Genomic DNA, 19,794 nt, shown 5'->3' on the forward strand with positions numbered 1-19,794 from the left:
ACGGGAATATACTTAGGTTGTGTGAAGTGCTCACATAACCACGATTGCCAATTCCCGATTAGCCTTCAGCTGCACAGCCGGAGGCCTCAGCAGTTGATGGGGTTATGGGTGATCGGTGAGCAGACTGGCAGGGACAAAGGTTACCCCCAGAACAGGTACACATGATCTAGGGGTTCATATGGTGGTGCCACATGCGGTTGCGGCCCCCTCCCCCCCCCAGCATGCTCCCACCCCCACCATCCCATGGTGGCCAGCCCCTGCGAAGGGTTCCTCCACCCCCAGCCGAGGGTCACCTACTCCCCCGCCGAGCACTAGGGTGGCAAGACCAGCACCCCCAGTCTCTTTACCCGTGAGCAAAGATGGCTATTCACCTCCTCGGCTCCCAACAGAAGCCCTTCTGCTAGGTTCACGTTTTTCAAAAGAATACTAACCAGCGCCAGCATGACTAATTGTTGGGGAGGCCGCTGAATGACAGAGGCCGTTGGATATGGGGTGGATCTCATTAATTGTATTGTCAGGTGGATGTACCATTAAGAAATGGGTGTTTATCAAATAGCTGCAGTGATGTCAGTGTGTGGGTGGAGCTGGGCTGTCTGTCTGGCTTTGACTTTCATTTTGAGCTGGCAGCTGCCGTGTGTTTAGTTTTGAATTATAGAGCAGCATGTGAACCAAGCAGATGTGTGTATTGATCTTTCTCTCTACAGGCTAAAGAATGGCTTCAGCTCATTGATTGTTTCAAAGTAATACCTGTTTCTGCAGAGAATTTAAAACAGCTGTCTTTATTTAAAAAGGGTTTAACTTATGGATTTTGTTTGCAAAGTTATTAAGGGTTATCTATCGAGTACTGTATAGTTTTGGGGGTGGTCAGGGTTGGTAGTTGATAAACTGTTTACTGTGTGTTTATAAAATGTTAACTGGATTCATAGAATAAACATTGGGCGGGATTCTCTGATCCTGAGGCTAAATTAGCACAGGGCTAAATCGCTGGCTTTGAAAGCAGACTAAGGCAGGCCAGCAGCACGGTTCAATTCCCGTACCAGCCTCCCTGAACAGGCGGCGGAACGTGGTAACTAGGGGCTTTTCACAGTAACTTCATTTGAAGCTTACTTGTGAAAATAAGCGATTTTCATTTCATTTTTTTCATTTCAAGTGTTTACGCCGTCGTAAACGCCGTCGCGTTTCCCGATGGTGTCAACATGGCCTCAGGATCAGCAATTCTGGCCCCTACAGGGGGCCAGCACGGCACTGGAGCCACCCTCACTACTCCAGCTGCTGATCCCGGTGTAAACTGGGTGCCGCAGTGTCTGCGCATGTGCAGTGGCATCGGCATCAACGGGCCCATGCACAGTGGCTTCCTTCTCCGTGCTGGCTCCGACGTAACATAGCGTAGGGCTACAGGGGCCAGCGTGGAAGAAAGGAGGCCCCCAGCCCGAAAGGAAGGCCCACTGATCGGTGGGCCCCCGATTGCGGGCCAGGCCAGAGTGGAGTCCCCTCCTGGGATCGTACCCCCTCCTCCCCCCACAGGCCACCCCCGGACCCGTCCATTTCACGCCAAGGTCCCGCTGGCTAAGAGCAGGTTAGAACGGTGCCGGCGGGATTCAGGTTTTTTGGTTCGACCGCTCGGCCCATCCCGGGTGGAGAATCAGTGGGGGGGGCCCCCATAGAGCGGCCCCCGACTGGCGCCGCGCCAACCACACTGGCGCCAATGGCAACAATTCTCCGCTCTGCAGAGAATCCAGTCCCGGCGTCGGGGCGGCGTGGCGCGATTTGCGCCGGTCATGCCGATTCTCCTGCCTGGCCCCGGGCTGAGAGATTCCTACCCATTGTTTTTGTTCAAAAATTCTTTTAGTTCTCTGTTGCATCACACCTGTAAAGTGGGCCCTTATGCTCCCCATAACCAAAATCTATTCAAATTTGTGGGTCAGGTGAGCTCCATGATATACTTTGGTGTTCTCCAAACCCTGGCCCATAATAGTATAGAAATTGGGCTTAATTGGTTATAATTGGTTTCTCACCACACTATGGCGCGATCCCGATTTCATCGAGGGGAGTGGGCCAACTGCATTGCAAATTGTTTGGCACCTTGCACGGGTCTTATTTTTGGCCTCTCCCGCTATTCACCAGCCTTGTTTCACTCAAGCAAGAGTTTAACAAGGCCAGAGAATCACGCCCTATGTTTCAAAATGCTACTGAATTCTGAAGGGTGTTGCGTTCAGCGAAATGTAAGTACGTTAGTGTAGGAACCTGGATTTCCCACAGTGGTTTTTCTTTTTTTTTAATTTAGAGTACCCGATTAATTTTTTACAATTAAGGGGAAATTTAGCGTGGCCAATCCACCTACCTTGCACATCTTTGGGTTGTGGGGGTGAAAACTACGCAAACACAGTGAGAATGTGCAAACTCCACATGGACAATGACCCAGAGCCGGGATCGAACCTGGGACCTCGGCGCCGTGAGGCAGCAGGGCTAACCCACTGCGCCACCGTGCTGCCCCAACAGTGTTTTTTTTTGGAAGTGGGGGCAGGTCGCTATTAGCCGGCAGGTTCACCAGTAGTGCTGCCGACAAGCCATGGAAAATGGCATTGCCTTCAGCGGGACTAGAAGATCCTGCCAACAGCCAATGGGGAGCCACCTCTGTCTCCAGAAAATCTGTCACAGGAACAAGGGGCCGATAATCCTGGCCTTGGAATCACTAATAGCTGCCAAAGCAGAAACTCTATCCCAAAACCTCCAACACACTATCACTTCCTCACACTGTACTGAATAATCGAATAAATGTTAATAAACCTTCAAGCTGTAAGATCATGTGAGGTGCCACTGGCGATGTCACTGATATTAAGCAAAGGTTTGTTAACAGGTGGATAAAGCACAAAGGGAATGTTCACTAATCTAGCAATTTCACCCACTCTCCTGTGGAAAATAGGCTGGATTCTCCAATCCTGCGGCAGAGTGTCCACCCTGTCATAAATGCCATCGTAAAAACGGTTCGTGCCGCTCCAGCTGCTGATCCCTGTGCGAACTGTGCGCAGCGGGATCCGCGCACGCGCAGTTGCGCCGCCGCCAACAAGGACATGCGCAGTGGTGCCGGCGCCAACGCGCGCTTGCACAGTGGCCTCCTTCAACACGCCGGCCCCGACACAACATGGCGCAGGACTACAGGGGGCGGCACGTAGGAAAGGAGGCCCCCAGCCACAGAGGCCGGCCTGCCGATCGGTGGGTCCCGATCGAGGGCCAGGCCACATCGGAGGCCCCCCCATGGGGTTGGACCCCCCTCCTCCCCCACAGACCACCACCCGACCATTCAACACCATGGTCCCGCCGGCTCAGAGCAGGTTAGAATGTCGCCGGCAGGACTGGGCTCTTTTCTTACGGTCGCCGGCCCATCCAGGCCGGAGAATCGGCGGGCCGGCCGTAGAGAGTGGCCCACGACTGGCGATGCGCCAACCAACTGCGGAGAATCGTGTGCTGGCATTGGGGTGGCTTGGCCCGTTCGCGGGGTTCTCCGGCCCGGCTCAGGGCTGGGAGAATCCCGGCCAATGTGTCAGAGCAATGTGTCCCGCCGGCACCATTCTATCATCCTCTGAGCCGGCGTGACCTCAGCGTTGAAGGGTCCGGGGGCGGCCTGTGGGGGGGGGGGGGGGTGTCCGACCCCGGGGGGGGTTCTCCGTAGTGGCCTGGCCCGCGATCGGGGCCAACCGATTGGCGGGCTGGCCTCTCTGTTGGGGGGCCTCCAATTCACTCCATGATCGTGCCATTTACACTGCGAAATTCCATCCAATGGTATCAATTAGATAATTGAAGGCCCGAGAGATGCTTGCCTGCATCATAAAATGGCCAAACCTGCAGACATTGGCAGAGTCAGTTCTCTCTCTGTTGGAACCCAAGTTCGTTAAGCCAGTATAACCTGATGTACCATGGAGGATGCAAAGACCGTCCTTCAGGCCTCTGCCGTGGGAGCTTCCAGTGTGGAATTCTCTGTCATTGCCACAGGCAGAGCTGTTATAGCAGCCTCTAACATTCTGTGCATGCTGCTGTGGACTCCTCTACCAAAGCTGCCATCTGCAGCACATTGCCTGATACAAATACCCAATGTCTGATGCTCTGCAAGCATAATTTCTATTTAAATTGAAACAACCATTGGGCAGCAAAATCTCAGAGGCTTCAGTCACGTATTGTTGAATCCAGAACCTTCTGCCGCACCCATGTGCACCACCAGTTTCCCTGTTCATTTGTGTTCACATGTCTCACTTTGTGCAGATCCCTTTTCCCCAGTCTCTAACTCCTGGGTGAATGTCTCCAGGCCTTTGCTCTAGAGAGGAGGGTGAGTGAGTCTGCGTGCTGCACACTGTTGACGCGGAGGACTTTCATTTTGGTCTTGAGGTGAAAAAGAGAAAGAGAGATCAGAATGGCTTCCTGATGAGCAAGCTCACACATCACTGTCAGTCAAAGGAGTGAATGATAATTTTGTGATATGGAAAGCCTCAGATTCAGAGGCTGATCCCTCAATGTTGACATTGCCTTGCCTGAGGAAAAAGCAAGCCCAAAAGGCTATGTTTGTTTCAGTATCAAGAACAAACTTCAGCATCAGCCTACACCTCATAATGCGGCCATCCACAGCGCCATCAAATTCCAGGGTCTCACTCCCCATAATGCCGCACCTCATTACCTTCCATTAATCACATCCAATCTGCCATTTCCCTGACATTCTGGAAGTCTTCCAAAAATCATGCAGAAAAATTAGATATTCTCAATTTCTTAAATAAGTAAACTCAAGTGTATAATTGGAGAAACAACAACAATTTGCATTTATATAGCGCCTTCAATATAGTAAAACATTCCAAGACACTTCACAGGAGCATTATCTTTTTTTTTTTTAAATAATTTTTATTGAAAGAGTTTTTCCATACAAACATTTACCCCTACTAATTTTAAATTATTTACAACACAATCCCTCTAGGCAAATGTCCCTCCCACGCCCGCCCTCTCGCGCGCACCAGTCCTCCCCCCCCCCCCCCCCCCCAGGCAACCTTAACAAACAAGGCAGCCTACAGTTTCAGACATGAGCAGCGAGCAGACTTGCCCGCGTTACAGTCGTGCATGTCCCCCCACGACCCTTGCTGCCCCCCCTCCCCTACCCCCCCCTCCCTCTCCCCCCCCCCCCCCCCCCCCCCCCCCCGGGTTGCTGCTGCCACGACCCCGAACGTCTATCTCTGATCTAAAAAGTCAAGGAAAGGTTGCCACCGCCTGGCGAATCCCTGTACCGACCCTCTCAGGGCAAATTTGATCCTTTCTAGCTGAATATAGCTAGCCATATCGTTAATCCAAGTTTCAACGCTTGGAGGCCTCGCGTCCTTCCATTGAATTAATATCCTTCGTCGAGCCACGAGGGACGCAAAGGCCAGTATTCCGGCCTCCCTAGCCTCCTGTACCCCCGGTTCTACCCCGACCCCAAAGATCGCAAGCCCCCATCCTGGTTTGACCCTGGACCCCACCACCTTCGACACCGTCCTTGCCACCCCCTTCCAGAACCCTTCCAGCACCGGACATGCCCAGAACATATGCACATGGTTCGCTGGGCTTCCCAGACATCTAACACACCTGTCCTCACCCCCAAAGAACCGGCTCATCCTTGTCCCCGTCATGTGAGCTCTATGCAGCACCTTAAATTGAATGAGGCTCAGCCTCGCACACGAGGAGGAAGAATTGACCTTCTCCAGTGCATCCGCCCACGTCCCGTCTTCTATCTGCTCTCCCAGCTCCCCTTCCCACTTGGCTTTCAGCTCCTCCCCTGATGCTTCTTCCGCCTCCTGCATTATCTTGTAGATGTCTGATATCTTCCCCCCTCCGACCCAGACCCCCGAGAGCACCCTATCACTCGCCCCCTTACTGGGGAGCAGGGGGAACCCCTCCACCTGCCGCCTAGCAAATGCCTTCACTTGTAAATATCTGAACATGTTTCCCGGGGGGAGCTCAAACTTCTCCTCCAGCCCTCCCAGGCTCGCAAACCTCCCCTCTATAAACAGGTCCTTCAGCTGCCGTATGCCCACCCTGTACCAGCTCTGAAATCCCCCGTCGATGTTCCCCGGGATGAATCTATGGTTCCCTCTTATTGGCGCCGCCAACAGACCTCCCATTTCCCCCCTGTGACGCCTCCACTGCCCCCATATCTTGAGGGTGGCCGCCACCACCGGGCTCGTGGTGTACCTCGTGGGGGGGAGCGGCCATGGTGCCGTTACTAGGGCCCCCAGGCTTGTGTTGCCACAGGACGCCCTCTCCATTCGTTTCCAAGCTGCCCCCTCCCCTTCCATCATCCACTTGCGCACCATTGACACATTTGCCGCCCAGTAGTACCCCGAGAGATTGGGCAGTGCCAGCCCTCCACTGTCCCTACTCCGCTCCAAAAAGACCCTCCTCACCCTTGGGGTGCCATGCGCCCACACGTAGCTCATGATGCTACTCGTCACCTTTTTGAAGAAGGCCCTAGGGAGGAAGATGGGCAAGCACTGAAATAAAAACAAGAACCTTGGGAGGACCGTCATTTTGATTGACTGCACCCTCCCCGCCAGCGACAACGGTACCATGTCCCACCTCTTAAATTCCTCCTCCATCTGTTCCACCAGCCTGGAAAAGTTCAACTTGTGGAGGGTCCCCCAGTTCCTTGCCACCTGCACCCCTAAGTACCTAAAGCTCTTTCCTGCTCGCTTGAAGGGGAGTCTCCCAATACCCTCTCCCTGGTCCCCCGGGTGTATCACAAAAACCTCGCTTTTGCCCAAATTTAGTTTGTACCCCGAAAAGTCCCCAAACTCTGCTAATAGTTCCATTATCTCCGGCATTCCCCCTTCTGGGTCTGCCACGTACAGCAGTAGATCATCCGCATACAGCGATACTCGATGTTCCTCCCCTCCCCTAGTCAGTCCTCTCCACCCCCCTGAACCCCTCAGTGCCATCGCCAACGGTTCAATCGCCAGTGCGAAAAGTAGGGGGGATAGGGGACATCCCTGCCTGGTCCCTCGGTGGAGCCCGAAATACTCCGACCTCCTCCCGTTTGTCACTACACTCGCCGTCGGGGCCGAGTAGAGCAACTTCACCCACTTAATAAACCCTTCCCCAAACCCAAACCGTTCCAACGTCTCCCACAGGTACTCCCACTCCACCCTATCGAATGCCTTCTCCGCGTCCAGCGCTACCACTATCTCAGCCTCCCCCTCCACTGCCGGCATCATAATTACATTCAGCAATCTCCGCACGTTCGTGTTGAGCTGCCGCCCCTTCACGAACCCCGTCTGGTCCTCATGGATTACCCCTGGCACACAATCCTCTATTCTAGCTGCCAGGATCTTTGCCAGCAACTTGGCATCCACGTTCAGAAGCGAGATAGGCCTGTAGGACCCGCACTGCACGGGGTCTTTATCCCGCTTCAATATCAGGGAGATCAGAGCCTGCGACATTGTCGGGGGCAGAACCCCCCCCTCTCGCGCCTCATTAAAGGCTCGTACCAGTACCGGTCCCACCAAGTCCACATTTTTCTTATAGAATTCCACCGGGAACCCATCTGGCCCCGGCGCCTTCCCCGCTTGCATCTGACCTATTCCCTTGACTAGCTCCTCTAGCCCTATTGGCGCCCCCAGCCCTTCTACCAGCCCCTCCTGGACCCTTGGGAACCTCAATTTGTTTAGGAAGTCCTCCATTCCCCCTCTCCTCGTCGGCGGCTCAGACCGATACAACTCCTTGTAAAAATCCCTGAAGACCCCGTTCACTTCTTGCCCCTTCTGCACTACCTTCCCGCCCCTCTCCTTCACTCCCCCAATCTCCCTAGCCGCATCTCGTTTGCGAAGCTGGTGTGCCAGCATCCTGCTCGCCTTTTCCCCATACTCATAGACCGCGCCCTGTGCCCTTCTCCACTGCGTCTCTGCCTTCCTGGTGGTCAGCAGGTCGAACTTGACCTGCAGGCTGCGCCGTTCTCCCAGCAGCCCCTCCTCTGGTGCCTCCGCATATCTCCTATCCACCTCCAATAGCTCCCCCACCAGCCTCTCCCTCTCCTGCCTCTCCTTTCTTTCTCTGTGCGCCCTTATGGAGATCAGCTCTCCCCTGATCACTGCCTTCAGGGCCTCCCAGACCATCCCCACCTGCACCTCACCCGTGTCATTCAAGTCCAGATAGCTCTCAATGCTCTTCCGGACCCTTTTACACACCTCGTCGTCCGCTAACAGCCCCACATCCAGCCGCCACAGCGGGCGCTGGTCCCGCGCCTCCCCCATTTCCACATCCACCCAATGCGGTGCATGATCAGAGATCGCAATGGCCGAGTACTCAGCTTCCCGTACCCTCGGGATCAGCCCCCTGCTCAACACGAAGAAATCGATTCTGGAGTACACTCTATGGACGTGGGAGAAAAAGGAATACTCCCTCGCCCTCGGCCTACCAAACCTCCATGGGTCTACTCCTCCCATCTGCTCCATGTACCCCCTCAGCACTTCTGCCGCTGCCGGCCTCCTATTGGTCCTTGAGCTCGATCTGTCTAGCCCGGGGTCCAGCACTGTGTTAAAGTCCCCCCCCATGATCAAGCCCCCTGCCTCCAGTCCCGGAATGAGGCCCAATAGGCGCCTCATAAAACCCGCGTCATCCCAGTTCGGGGCATATACGTTGACCATCACCACTTTCTCCCCCTGCAGCTTACCCTTCACCATCACATACCTACCCTCCTTATCCGCCACCACCTCCTCCGCCACGAACGACACCCTCTTTCCCACCAGAATCGCCACCCCCCGGTTCTTTGCGTCCAATCCAGAGTGGAACACCTGTCCCACCCACCCCCTTCTCAGGCGAACCTGGTCCACTACCTTCAAATGGGTCTCCTGTAACATTGCTACATCAGCCTTCAGTCCCTTCAGGTGTGAGAATACCCTTGATCTCTTGACCGGCCCATTCAGCCCCCTCACGTTCCAAGTGATCAGCCGGGTCGCGGGACGACCCGCCCCCTTCCCCTGCCGATTAGCCATGTCCTGTTCCCTGCTCGCCCCGGGTCGACCCTCCCCTTCTGACCCGCTCCCCATGGCGATGTCCCCCTCCCCCCACCTCTCCAGTCCTCCACTTCCCGTTTCTGGTCTTTTCAGCAGCAACCCGGTGTCCCTCCCTAACCCCCCTCCCCCCCCCCAGGCTAGGACCCCTCCTAGCCGCGATGTACCCTCCATCGTACTCCCGTAAGTCAGCTGGTTCACGCTGACCCGGCTGCTCCTGCCACACTCCGACTCCCCCTGGCTCGGGGGGGGGGGGGCCTCCCCCCCCTTGCCACTCCTCCCTGGCCCCGCTCCAGCGCGGGAAAGGTCGCCATTGCTAGCCACGCCCCGCACTCCTCCCCTCCCCCCTCCTCTGCCCCGCGCGCGGGAAAACAGAGGAAAGCCCGCGCTTTCGCCCTGCCACACCCCACCCCGCCATCTTCAGTTCCACCCCCGTCCCCGTCCATGCCTGTAAAAGAACCCCCCCTAGGAGCCCATATCCCCGATCTGCTCTCCCCCCCCGTCCCACCTCCCCAACTTAACATTATAAATAACAGATAAATAACAAATAACAATGTACTTAACAGTCGCCCTCTACCAAACAGCATAAATAACCATAAATAACCATGAATAACCACAATAACAATAACTAAGGGAAGTTGGCAAAGGGGGAAAAAACATCAGAAGAAAAACCACAGCAAGAGTTCAAAATCCAAACAAAGAATTCAGCTGAAAGTACCCGAGCGGCTACGGCCGCCAAGTATCCCCTGGGACTAATTCGAGTCCAGTTTCTCTTCCTGTACAAAGGCCCACGCCTCCTCTGGGGACTCAAAATAGTGGTGTTGGTTCCTGTAGGTGACCCACAAGCGCGCTGGCTGCAGCATTCCGAACCTGATCCGTTTTGCATGTAGCACCGCCTTCGTCCGGTTGTACCGGGCCCGCCGCTTTGCCACCTCCGCACTCCAGTCCTGGTAGACCCTCACCGTCGAATTCTCCCACTTGCTGCTCTTTTCCCTCTTGGCCCACTCCAGCACTCTCTCACGGTCGCTGAGTCGCTGGAACCGCACCAGCACCGCCCTCGGGGGCTCATTTGCTCTTGGCCTCCTAGCCATGACCCTGTAGGCCTCTTCCAGCTCCAGGGGCGAAGGGACGGCCCCTGCCCCCATCAGGGAGCTCAGCATTTCTGCTACATATCCCGGGAGGTCTGACCCCTCCAGGCCTTCTGCCAGGCCCAAGATCCTCAGGTTCTTCCGCCTCATTCGGGTATCCAGCTCCTCAAAACGGCTCTGCCATTTCAGGTGGAGTGCCTCGTGCACCTCTACCTTTCCCACGAGGACCGTGGCCTCCTCCTCCCTCACAGTCATCTCCTGTTGCAGCTCCCGAATCGACGCCTCTTGGGTCGCCTGGGCTCCCATCAGCCTGGTGGTCGTCGCATTCATTGACTCCAAGAGCTCCATTTTCAGCTCCGTAAAGAAGCGCAGGAGAGCGGCCTGCTGCTCCTCCGCCCATTTCCTCCATTCCTCGGGTGCGCCACCGGCCGCCATTTTGGTCTTCTTCCCCCGCTTTTTTTTGGGAGCTGCTGTTGCTTTCTTTACCACCCCACTCCGGGTACCGACCATAAAGTTGGTCTGGTTCTCTTCAGGGAGCCTTCCCCCACCGGGATTTGTCCTTACAGCGCCGTTGGGGCCCTCCAATCGGCCCGAAAACACCTTTGTAGCAGGAGCAGCCAAACGTGCGACTTAGCTGGTCATAGCCGCAACCCCACAGGAGCATTATCAATCAAGATTTATCAAGCCACATAAAGTGAAATTAGGATACGTGACCACAAGCATTGTCAAAGTAACAGGTTTTAAGATGTTTCTTAAAGGAGGAAAGATAGACAGGTGAATGGAGAGGTGTAGGTAGAGAATTCTGGAGCTTGGGGCCATGTTGCTGAGGCCCAATTTGGAGGAAATGAAAATGAAAATTGCTTATTGTCACAAGTAGGTTTCAATGAAGTTACTGTGAAAAGCCCCGAGTCGCCACATTCCAGCGCCTGTCCGGGGAGGCTGGTACGGGAGTGCAGATACCTTGTGAGGTCTTAGGGCTGGAGAATATTCCAGGTCTAAAGGAGCAAATTTGGATGGATTCTAAAACAAGGAACAGAATTTTAAAATCGAGATATTGCTTAACGGGAGACAATAGCAGTGAACACAGTGGTCACTCGTGAACAGGACTTGCTGCAAGTTAGGACAGAGGCAGAAGAATTCTGAGTGACCTCATGTTTACAGGGGGTTGAAAGAAGGCTGGCCAGATGTGTGTTCAAATAGTCAATAAATAGAGGTAACAAAGGATTGGATGAGGATTTTAATAGGACATGAGCTGAGACAGGGGTGGAGTTGGGCAATGTTACAGGGGAGAAAATATGCAATTTAAAATTTTTTTTTAGAATACCCAATTATTTCTGTCCAATTGAGAGGCAATTAGCATGGCCAATACATCTACCCTGCACATCTTTGGGTTGTGGGGGTGAAACCCACGCAGACATGGGGAGAATGTGCAAATTCCACACGGACAGTGACCCAGGGCCGGGATTCGAACCCTCAGCGCCACAGTCCCAGTGCTAACCACTGTGTCACCGTGCTGCCCGAAAATATGCAATCTTGATGGTTGTTAAAAGCTTATCTTAGGGCCAAAGATGCTAACAAGGTTGTGCATAGTTTGATTCAGACTTCGACAGTTGTTCGGAAGAGGGATGGCTAAGGAATGGAATTTGCATGGATTGACAAAAAAGTTCTTTGTCTTCCTGAAATTTAGTTGGAGGAATTTTCTGTTTGTCTATTACCAGATGTCAAAAAGCAGTGTGACAATTTAGAGACAGTGTAGGAGTCAAGAGAGATGGTGATGAGGTAGAGCTGAGTGTCATCAGCATATATTGGAAACTGATGTTGGGTGGGGTTCTCCCCTACCCGGTGGGGCAGGCCGTACCGGCGCCGAGGAGTGGCGTGATCCACTCCGGTGTCGGGCAGCCTGGAAGGTGCGGAATCCTCTGCACCTTCAGGGGCTAGGCCAGCGCCGGCGGGGTTGGCGCTGCGCCAGCCAGCACGGAAGGGCTTGGCGCTGCGCGGCGCCAAAGAGCCTCCCCTGGCCAGCGTGAGTTGCCGCATGCGCAGGAGCGTCAGCGTGTGCTGGCGTCATCCCAGCGCATGCGCAGGGGGGTTCCTCTCTGCACCGGCCATGGCGGAGATTGACAGCAGCTGGTGCGGAGGGAAAGAGTGCCCCCAGGGCAAAGGCCTGACTGCGGATCGGTGGGCCCCGATTGTGGGCCAGGCCACCGTGGGGGCACCCCCTGGTGCCAGATCTCCCTCCCCCCCCCCCCCCCCCCCGAGGACTCTGCAGGCTGCATGTAGAGCCAGGTCCCACCGGTACGGACCTGGTTTTATTTACGCCGGCGGGACCGGCCGAAAATGGGCGGCCACTCGGCCCATCACGGGCCGGAGAATCAGCGGGGTGGGGGGGAACCAATGCCAACGGCCGCCGACCGGAGCCGCGCGATTCCCGCCCCGCCAAATTCCCGACGCCGGAGAATTCGGCAGCCCCCCCCGCCGATTCTCGGCCCAGCGAGGGGTCGGAGAATCCATCCCGTTGTATTTTTAGATGCTGTCGCCAAGGGGAAATATGTGGATGATAAATGGGAGAGGGCCAAGGATAAATCCTTGGGGATCACAAGAAGTAATGGTGCAGGAGCGGGAAGAGAATCCACTGCAAGTGATTCACTGGCTATGACTGGGTAGATAAGAACATTGGATGTGGGTCCATCTTCCTATTATTTTCTGTTTAACTGGTGACAGTACAAAGAAGAGAATGAATTCAGTTCCTGGAACACTGGGGGTAGAATAAATCTTAAATTAAAAGGATACATGGATGAAAATTCCAAAGGTTCAGGAGTTCTGTGCCAAATAGGCTGGCTGCCTAGGATTGGAGAATATAACAGATGAAATATTTTTTTAAAAAGATTTAAGCAAAATTTGGGTAGGAATAAATTATAATCTACTTTGAATAAGGTTTCATTTTTTCAGTGGAAGCAGTTCAATTGTTCAGCGAAATATTTTCCATATTAGCTTTGAATTTGTTTTTCAATTTATCAACAATCTCAAAATTCTCAACAGTTAAGCTAATATATTTTATATTTTTATACTTGCTGAAATATGCAATTCCTGTTTGCAAAATAAAATTTCCCAACAATATTTAGATTAATGTGGCTCTTAAGTACACATGACGTAAACATATTTTAAAAATACAAAATTATATATTAAATATTATATGGACATGTTGTGAATAATTGAACTGGATCGTAGGATAATGGCTTTGATCTGATTTATTTATCTTCTGCAAATTGTCTTGTATAGTCATGATGTAATGGTTTTGTGTAATGTCTACTACAATAAAAATTAATACATTTCACAAAGCTTTTAATCTGTCACATCTTAAGAATATTAATATAACACTGATGACTGCACAAGATTAATATGAATTACCGGGTCACTTAGTGCACTAATAAACACATTCATAATGGCATTTTATAAACATAATTAATATGTACTTTCATTGCCTTTTCATGTAACTGGCTAACATACTGGATTAATTCCAAATACTCCTGGGAATACCCATCTGCATCTGTTTCATCCAAGCTCTGGAACTCATATATTGTATTCATTTGGACTTTTTTCTACATTGATATGGTTAAAATGCATACTTCCTACAAGTCTTAATCTGGAAAAAGATGTTTAATTTGTTCATTGTTCAAATGTTAATGTTGGAGGTCCAGCTTGACTGCTGAATACAGCAGTATATCAAGGTAGATTTTCAGATAGCAATGCAACTATTTTAATGCAACTATTTTGGAATTTGTTCTGTATTACAGCTGAAGCGTTCGATTTTTTTTAACAATTCAAAAATCTCACATGTCATCATCACATTAGGATTTGTCCCATTTTGTACTTTCAATAAGTGCAACATCAGTATTCAAAAGATAATGGAGTCAATCACCTTTGCAATCGTGTATGACTCCATTATTTGAATAATTATTAAATATTATATGATAAATAGAATTATCGGTGCCTTCTTTCTTCGCCTCAGAAAAATACACCCCAGGGCATTACATTTAATGAGAGGTCTGCAATTTGGAAATTCGCATTACGATCTGACCCTCACCCACTTAACTCCAGATGTTCAGCATGACTAAGCTGACAAGATTTCCAAACTAACTTTATAAGCTGTGGAGATAAATCACAGTCAAAAGCCAAGATTCTAACTGAATACCAAGCTGAAAGTGACCCCTACAAACAAGAACATTGTACTACAGTACACATGTGCACAATTATTTCTTTCTGTTCTGTCTTCAGGCAGATGGAATAAGGTTCTGCACTGGGTTGCTTTCATCCAACTGCAGGTGAACTTGTGGAGATTTAATGTGCATAAAACAAGTAAGCAAATTTTCTAATAACACTCGTGGAACAGGTCATTAATATTTCACAGGTTTGCCATCTTCCCTGTTTGCTCAATTCATCAATGTCCAACAGGTCCTTTGCCAGCTATACATTAAAACTATTTTCAAAATATTTCATTGTCAGCCAATGGCAGACTCATTATTTATTAAGATAAAGGAAATGATGAAGAAGAGCAGTGGATGGCATTGTTTCTTAAAAGCTTTTTGCCTTGAATCAACCCATTAATGCCTTTTGATACTGATGGAAACCTTGCAATCACAACAGAGTTATGCAACTGACAACATTTTACTTTTCAGGCTCGTCAGTCCTGCAATCTGTAAGAACGACATGTTCTTCAACACTATAGCTGCAACAGACTGAACTACATCTTTGATTTATTTGGATATCCCCAAAACAAAGCAGTTACTTTATTTATGTTATTTTGATGAATAGAATGTAAAAGACAAAGCAAATTATTTATAACAAAAGTTCTTGAAGTTAATACTAACATCAGGACACAAGTAAATACTTTGGTCACATAAACATTTAGTGCAGAGATCAAACCATTGAAATATAAAGAATATTTCACTGGATTGATATCTTATAACCAAAAGATATTTGAAGCTGACTACACAACACATGAATAAAGATGTCACCAAAATGCTATGTTCAATTAAGTCCATAATATGTAGGGTTTCAATCTGAAACACTGTATTGCAGTTGCTACAGAGTCACTTCCCTATATAAAATTTAAAAATATATATTTAACTGTCCATATAATTTGAATTAAAAACATTTATATATTTATTGTGAATAGCAAGACATGAAAATACATTAAACTATGGACTATTAATCTTAAGGCACAGAATTTCTAATTATTTAAAATTACCGCCAAGTAGCATGGATGAGGTTATAATACAATAAAATAAAAATTACAAGGGTCACTATCTATCAAGCTTAAAGCACATGACTATCTTTTTTGGACTTGATACTTTGCCAATGTGTAACCTTCATTATAACTGCCAAGAAGAAACAAGCTAGCAGAACAATAGATAAAGACATTGGCAAGGATTCAATTGTCCTACTCTGAATTCTCTTTACAGTTTTTCACAACTAGGGACTAGTCAAACAATAGACTTGGATAATAACTGTGACTTACAATTAACTAGAAGGTTAAAAAGAAGTACTTATGAAAATTGAGACATAACCCCAATGGCAAACATCAACTCGCAGGACAGGCAAAACATCTGATTGGAATGATATAGAGCTAGAGTTGGACTTGTAACGTGTTCCCAGTCTTTAAATTTAAAATTCTTAAAAAAAAACTTAGGTGGCGATGAGTAAGACAAGTGCGACATCCTGTGACAAATCCGGAGATTTTTCACCTTTCAGCGCAACTTCCCCAGTTAGTCTCTCCCCTCACTTGCATTTTAATATTAATTAGTAGCATGTTTTCAAGTGCAGTTTCCACCTCTCACAGCCTGCTTAACAGTAAAGGAAACTTCCGTCTGTTGTTGTAACAGCTGGTCTTAACCATTGGCAAGTACTCAACTCACCAACACTGTTTAAAATTAGGCTGAATTAAAGTGCTGATGAGTTGAACGTTTGCCAACTGTAGGACCAGTCAGAGTGACAAACAGGTCTTTCAGACTGCTCGTGCGATTTCATGAGATGCTCTCCTGATCATGATGAATCTCTTAAAAGACCATTATTAAGTTCATTTTCACATCAAGGTCTCAAATGGAAGGCATGTTCCAAAACCAAAACCTAAACGACTACAGTCAACACCAGCCAACAGTGCAAAAGGTAGAAGTCATGCATTGACAACCTGAGAGAAAATGTCACCACGGAGATAGCCTTTGCTTAGGAAACCATGGGGAAAGGAAATACCTATGTTACTGGACTTGTGGCTGGAATACTGACTATCTGTCTGCCAATAAGTGGATGGACCTGGAGGAAACAAGTGTTAACTCTGTAATCCGATTGTGAAAACAAACTCAGTGTCACTTTAATTCAGATTGTCATAGTGCTAATACACGGTGCTTGCTGATAACCGGTTGTTAAGCTAATCAACTATTTCCTTGCTGACGAATGGTACAGCACAGAAGGAAACCATTTGGCCCATCAAACCTTGAATCGGTTCTTTGAAAAAGCTATCCAATTTTCATTTCTTCACAGCCCTGCAGTTATTTCCCTGGAGTTATTTGTTCTTGTCTCTTGAAACTTGTTTCTAGAATTCTGTCCAACAGACTGAGTTGAGGGAAAATCTCCACTTTTAACTCACTTGATTAAAATTAAGGGACACTGAAGAAATCAAGGGTAGCGACTGATAGAAAAGTAACCCATAATCATTCTTGATTTTAGTTACGTTTCTTACAAAGTGCCCTGTCGGTTTTTTGGTCATTTTTGCCAAAAGCCCTAGCACGCAGCTGGAATTTGAAACTAACTTTCAGGCAAATAAATCAATTTTTTTTCCTGTAAGAAGGGAGAGAAAGGCAAAAGCTGAACATCCTGCTTTCAGTGTGATACAGGAGATCACACTGGTGTAGCCTGAACCAATCAATAACAGCCAACCTTGAACTGACCAATCCTCAATACTATCAACCCAAAACCAACCAATAATGGCCAATCCAAAATAAATCAGTGATTGCCAACCGTGAACCAATCAACGGCAGCCAATCTTAGTCCAAATTAATAATTTCTGTCTTGAATCAATTAGCAGCTGCCAACTCTGAAGCTTTCAACAATGCCAGTCCCAAACTAACCAATCCTGGACAATTCCATAACTTGTTGTGAATGGCACATTAATAAGTAGCTTTGAAGCTATAATAAGCAGCCTCAAAATACTAAAAACTATAAATTAATTTGCCCCAGGTTTTGAGCATGTGGCTCACAATTTGCAACCTGCCTTTGATTGTGAGCAGCAAGTAAAATGTGTTTCCCAACCTCATTTCCTTGATTGTATTGTGCACATGGGTACTACACTGTTCTCTGCTCAGCCACAGCATCTTCTGTGCACTACAGGGAGCCAAGTTGCATTGTGAAGTGCTCCAAGTAGCCTTTCCTTTTTAAAAGTGCATTCCCTATAAAGGGAAGCTGGCTCAAAACAGTGCAGGCTGCTGGACAATATCATTGGTGCATTGAAGAAGAAGGAACATAGTACTCTACCAGTGGAATGTAATGGTTGTGATGGTAAATTTGTCACCAGCTGGAGAACCTGTGATAACACTGCTGTGGCCATTTCTGGGAGACCAGATGGGATGGAGTTTCAGTTAGGCATATTGGGGTTCCTGGCTCATGCAAGGGAAATTTCCCACTGCACTTTCCCCTACAGGGCAGATAATTCACCTCTGAAAGCTACTGGTCAATCAGAGGTTGTCAGGTCCCCAATGCCGGCAGAGTCACCAGGAGTTGCGACCAATGCTGACGTTTCTTTGCCCCGCCACTTAAATGGTCCCTGAAGGGCCTCAAATGGCTGGCAGGTGGGAAGGCCACTCCGGAACCTTCCTGCCCCTGTCTTCACTTGGCAGTGTGGAGCTCTCTGCTCCGTACCTTCCTGCCCCATTACACAGCCTGGCACATCCCAGCCTGTTCCGAGAGAAGCATTAGATTCTGCCCTCCATGAAGGAAAGAGCTCACTACATTGGTGACATTGTACTGGTTAATGAGAAGGAGCCCAAGAAATAGTCCATGTGCAGAATTTTTCTGGCTCATTGGGTGGGGGGAGTGGGGGGTTGGTGAGGGAGGGCAGGAAAATGGCAGAGGGGCAGAGGCCTCAGCAGGAGAGTGCAATGTCTTCTTGCGACAATGCCACATTGCCCGAGGACGTGAAATGGAAACTACAGATGGAATGACTTGAGGGCCTTCTGCTTACCTCTCCTGTTACTCCTACTCTTCCCTTGTGCTTTGTGCTCTCAGATAGTCGGGAATTGCCACATGATCAGCCATTGCAGCCTCAACAAGAAAGGCAGAAGCAGCAGGAAACATCTGAGGAAGAAGCACTGTCACTTGACCTTACAGTCCAGAGCCACTAGATGAGGTACTGGCACTGCGTGTATTGGAGCTAGTATATTCAGGATCGGCACACGGTGAGTCACCAGGCATGAATAAGCTACAGTCAGGACAGGAGGAAAAGGTCAGCTCATGTACAAATTCCCCAGAGGGAAGAATTCAACTGTATGTCCAACAGCTTTGCCAAATACCAGCCACTATATTCTCCATTTCTAATAAATAATTGCACATAAATTCATCTGGACCAGGTGAATATTTTAATGGCACATTCATTTAATGATCATTTTATTATACAGCACAATTTGTTTATTTTATTTGTTTGATTGTATTTGGGTATACTGACATTTTTTTTTTTATAAATGTTTTTATTCAGTTTTCGTATTTTATATTGAACAAATTACAAATTGTTAGGAGAGAGAAAAAAAAAAACCAACAAAAACAAACACGCAAAAATTAACACACATATTTACAGGTAAGCATCTTCGTAGTAGTAACTGCGCCCCCCCCCCCCCCCCCTCCCCCCCTCAACATGTTTATTTAGCTTGGTTTTGGGCCTTAGCTAGCCATCGAACCCCCGTAACGAACCTGTAGCCCCCCCCCCCCTCCCGCTACCTTCCCCCGACTATTCTTCCTCTTGTACATTGGCCACAAATAGGTCCCGGAACAGTCGCATGAATGGCTCCCACGTTCTGTGGAAGCCGTCGTCCGACCCTCGGATGGCAAATTTGATTTTCTCCATTTGGAGAGATTCCGAGAGGTCGGACAGCCAGTCCGCAGCTCTGGGCGGTGCTGCTGACCGCCAGCCAAACAGGATTCTACGGCGGGCGATCAGGGAGGCAAAGGCAAGGGCATCCGCCCTCCTCCCCAGGAATAGATCTGGCTGTTCTGAAACCCCGAAGACCGCCACTATCGGGCATGGCTCCACCCTCACTCCCACCACTTTGGACATTACCTCGAAGAAGGCTGTCCAGTACTCCACGAGTCTGGGGCAGGACCAGAACATGTGGGCGTGGTTGGCCGGGCCTCTTTGGCACCGTTCACATCTGTCTTCCACCTCCGGGAAGAACCTACTCATACGGGTTCTTGTTAAGTGGGCTCTATGTACCACTTTTAGTTGCGTCAGGCTGAGCCTTGCGCACGTGGAGGTGGAGTTGACCCTATGCAGTGCTTCGCTCCAGAGTCCCCACCCGATCTCCATCCCCAGGTCGTCCTCCCATTTCCTCCTTGTTGCGTCCAGTACGGTGTCGTCCCTATCTACCAGTCGGTCATACATGTCACTACAGTTCCCTTTCTCTAGGATACTTGCGTCCAGTAGGTCT

This window comes from Scyliorhinus canicula, chromosome 9 (genome assembly GCF_902713615.1).
Source record: "Scyliorhinus canicula chromosome 9, sScyCan1.1, whole genome shotgun sequence".
NCBI classification, from domain to species: domain Eukaryota; kingdom Metazoa; phylum Chordata; class Chondrichthyes; order Carcharhiniformes; family Scyliorhinidae; genus Scyliorhinus; species Scyliorhinus canicula.